We start from the raw sequence: 5,009 nt of genomic DNA, 5'->3' as shown, positions 1-5,009 counted from the left end.
TAAAATTCATTATAACAGTTTGAAATAAATTTCTTTTACCAAGGGCCTAAAGATTTTAATCTTTCTAACCAAGGTAAAAAAAATATACTAATAAAAAAAAATCACGGTGGAAATCATTATATATAGTAATAGTGAGATTATAAGTTTATCCAACTCTAAAAGATATAGTTCAACTTATAAGATCATAAATTTACTCCTAAGAGATCACCAATTCGAGTTTTACAAGCCTCAAAGTCACTGGAGGTTTACGTGATCATTAAATTCAGGACTCGTGATATTAGTCAAGGTATGCGCAAACTGACGCGAATACCTACATTAATAATAATAAAAAAAAGATTATAAGTTTACCCTTCATGACAAAAATATTTGGTCTGGAAGATGGGTGTAATATAGTCTTTTGGTTAATTTTAAATAGTTAAAATCCAAAATTATCCTTGTAGCAAAACAAAATTAGACCTTGAGGCTAAATGCATTTTCGCCTTTTCAATTTCAGACGCACATTAGGTTGAAGATTCTTTGTGGGCGAGGAGGACTTGAAAGGTATTTTGACATAAGATCTTTTAACCGAGGCCTCGCTTAGGATCCCACTACTCATCGTATTTGGTTTGATAATATTACAAAGGAACATCTTTGTCAAAATATTTTTGTCTTCTCACTTCGGATAATTAGCAATAATTTTTCTTTTTCTGTGGACTTTCAGACTTGGCAAGGAAATTTAACTTTGATTTAGGGTTATTTTAACCATTTTATTTTGGTTTTTTTGGTATTTTAAAGTAAGAACAGGGGAAAATTTGTACTTTACTATATAATAAATATTAAAAACAATAGCTAACACGTGCTTGGACATTTAAATATTAATTTTTACAAGATAAATATAAACCCACAACATCGTGCAGGCACATGATTAGTTGATTAAAATAAATGAGCAGAAAAAACCCACTAAACACCATGATGGCCACACAAATATGGCCAGAAAGTTAAAATTAGACGCTACACTAATGAACCCAACTGATAAAAAGTGGTCCTTAGCTCAAAGTATATCCAGGGAAGAAAGTATGGCCTTCGTCCAATTAATTAATTAATTATCATTTTCTTATATCATAGTCCTATATATACTTGACAATGAAATGGTATTACAAAATATTGGTTGAGATTTTGGCTGACGAATTTAAAAAAGAAAAAAAATATTAATCATGTTATTAAATCCTTAGGTCAATTAGCAATGATCAGAGGAGTAAGTACAAAATTGACAATGAAATGGAAGGGGCAAGGTGTGTTTTGACTCGATATTTATTAATTTATATAATGTATTTGATTTAGGTTTTATTGTATAGAAACTCAACTTGTAATTAAACCAGTAATTAAAGTATTAATTACTAATCGTAAGCAAGTCACTATCAGTAATTATATATTCTAGTTTTATTTTTATTTTATGAAAAGTAATATTTTGTAAATACTTAACATTGAGAGTACTTCTGTATCATGTTAGGACTACGCCATGGTTGACTGATTACCAGTAAATAGTTGACATTGTCTGCCATTGCCAAAGGAAGAAGAAAAAACGTTTCAAGCTCTTGTTTACTATTAACTCGAGAAACTTGGAGGTCAAGCGCACTTGCAATTAATTTGATAATAATCTATGCTGGGAAACTGTTTGAAGTTAACTTCTTGCTAATCGTGTTTTGACTTCTTGGTAATCGTGTTTTGACTGTCTTCATGTGTGCTTGAAACTTTAGCTAATTAAGATAAACACAGGAAATTATTAAGCTCGATTCAAAGAATTTACTAATGATAGCTTATTTGATCTTAATTTCTTGGTTACAGTAATCTTAATTAAGAAATTTATATATATAAATTAATATCCGAATGCATGCTCACTGCCAAGTGGGAATTTTACTATGGATTTAGGAAGTAAGAAGAACGAGAGGATTGCCTAATATAATAGTTAAACCAGAGGATTAACGTTTGTTTTGTTTCCAAATTGCAGGAGAAATATCGAATTAAACGGTGCCACGCGGTCCGTTTAATTGTAAGCATACATATGATTAGTACGCAGTGAATAATTGACTCGATAAAAAAAATTGACTCAATCGAAGTAAGTGATGTATGGAATTTACCTCAGATTTGGAAACCATCAAACAGATCAAAAGAATTAATTTATTCGCCATCACCAACAAGAACATTAAAAAAAATAAAGAAGAAAAGGCAAACTTGAAGAGGGAATCGGTCTGTGTTAATCATCATCAACTTAAAATATAATATATCAAGATAAGTTTATAGAAAAAAAATAAAAAAAAAATTATAAAGTTCCACTTTCAGCAAATTTAATATTAAAAGTTCAAATCAGAAAAAAAAAACCAAATAAATGAACCAATATAAAACCAAACATAAAGAAAAAAAAAACTATAAACTCGTATCAACCTGGTTTAACCTGTTAAACTCACAACCTAGATCATGAAACCAAGATAAATTTATAGAAAATAAATAAATAAAAATTACAAAGTTCACTTTCCAACGTATCTAATATATAATGAAATGAAAATTGTATCATCAATTTTTTTATATAAAAAAAAACCCCAAAAGTGGCTCTCCACGACACATTTTCATCTTTTTTTTAAAACAAGCATCAACCCTCTCCCTAAAAATAGTATATAACCCCCCTTATAAGATCCCCAAATCCAGCCACCATAAACCGCTGTCACCAATGCAATATCTCTTCAAATACCTAAGCTTCCCTCCTTCACTTAACCAAGTAAGCAAAATTACACTTGTAAAAATTTAAGATATCTCCTAGGTTTCTCTGTTAGTAGTAGAGGTGTATACAATACCTCCTTAATGATTGAAAATAAATAATTATTTATTAAGCATGCATTGAGTAACGACAATGCTAGAGTGCTGCTTCTATGGCCTGCAATGGATAATTAAACAAGGTTTTAATTTGATAGATGATGATGATGATGATAAACAAATAGCTTCCATAAACATGGCAAAATTAGAATTGAAATGCCTTTGATTATTAATTACTAATATGAAATTAAAGAGGGATTAATTAGGTCCCTTTGTGTGTTAGCAACTTATGAATACATGTGAACAAAATGTTTGGCAAGTATGGAAATAAAATACTGGATAGTTTTTAGTATAAATCGCTAAGTTGTGAGGCCGTGTTTTCAAATTCTCTTTGAGAAATTTTGTGGTATTTAAATTGTAACTAATGATATTTTATTAATTATTTTTAAAATTTTATTTTTTAAAAAATTAGAAACAAGTAAAAGAGAGAAATATTAGGTAAAGGAATTCTTATTATTTGTTGTGAGATATGAATTTTATTTTTTCTTTTCTTCTTGTATTTGTTTTTTTTTTAAATAAACCCAATAAAATAACTAATATAATAAAAAAAATTAAGAAATTAAAATAATTAAAGTAATGTTTTTTAAAATAAAAATAATAGAATTGAGTTCACTCACTGATACAAGTATCGCGAGCCCTAAACCATGTAAAAACGCTAGGTCTGACAATTCTCTATATGTTTGGAGAATATTGGACTGACTTGCCGGCCAGTTCTATCACCACAGAATTTTCTCACAAGATCATGGCTTTGGTGCTCAGACAACCCTTAGTTTCGTCCTGCTCTGTAAAGCAATGGCGAATCTTTTCAGCCACCACTCAAATTAAGTGGACGTATGGGCTCCATACCGATACCATTCGTGTGTCTAGAGAAAGCTGCCTTGCATTATATGGTCTAACCTATCAACATCAAGAAAGAAAGTTCTCCACCAAGAAAGGGAGAGAGAGCAGAACGGCCCAGAAAAAGATGATCAAGTTTGAATTTGCAAGGGCAATACTTGGCCTGATATTGAAAGAAATACTAGGGAGTTTTAATCATCAGCCATTCCATCTAGATGAAGAATCGAGTCAAGAATTCAAAAGTTCTAGATTTGAAGAAAACATGAAAAGCCACTGCCTGGTGGAGCAAATGAAGGCTGGATTTGGTCCATGCCAGGTCTAATCAGCTCTAATTTTCAAACCATGCATTGACAAACTTGCTGGTTAAAGGACTCGTATTAATTAAAAAATAATATTTCTTGTACTCTCTTCACCTTCTAGCAATTAATGCCTGGCCATCCAATATAAACTTCAATTTCAACATTACGCTTTAATAAAGCTTGAGCATAGAAAAATTTCAGGACCAGAACTACCCGGCTGCTTCCATCTATCTACCATTTCCATTGAATGAGCTAAAGAGGGGATCTTTTACTAAAATATTAATTAATTTCTTAGGCTAGGATTAGTAAAAATTGTTCTTAAAGCCCGTGAAATTCCAATGTTTGTGATTCTTTCTTGGCAACGAAGGTGAATTGAAATGGGAAGAGTACTCTTCCCTAATTACATCACATCAATGCTTTTAGTCTTGAAATTGAAAAATATCACATCAAAAAAATATTCTCCCATCAGCATATATAATATCTATAATGTCAGCGTTGCAAAAAATCAAAGAACTTACATGAGATTCTTTCCTTGTTAAAACCCTTATATTTATTGAATGTTTTTTATTCCATTATTTTCTTTTATAACTCTCCATGATCCATACTTTCATGAACCGCTTTTCTTTTTTTTTTTTTTGATTATCGTGGGTGTCCGGGCCAGCTTGCGCACACCTCGACTAATCCCACGGGTCCTGAAGTTAACGACCATGTAAGCCTCCAGTGGCCATCATATGAGCAGCCATAGGGTTTGAACCTGAGACCTAAGAGGGAGCAAACCCCTTAGTCCCAAGCTCTTACCACTAGGCCACCACCTAGATGGTTAACCGCTTTTCTTATTAATACAGGTCATGGCAAGTTTTTCTTCGTATTTGAAAAGCCCGATATCTTTATTATCAATTTCCTCATAGACTGGTGGTCATCCATCACACATGTGCGGCATCACAGCAATTATCCTCTCGGGTTAGGATAATCGAAAATGATATAGGTAGAAATGACAAGGAATTCTTGTTCTTTATTAGTAGAAAA

Source organism: Populus nigra, chromosome 12, assembly GCF_951802175.1.
Source record: "Populus nigra chromosome 12, ddPopNigr1.1, whole genome shotgun sequence".
NCBI classification, from domain to species: domain Eukaryota; kingdom Viridiplantae; phylum Streptophyta; class Magnoliopsida; order Malpighiales; family Salicaceae; genus Populus; species Populus nigra.
Note: the sequence above shows the minus strand (reverse complement) of the source record.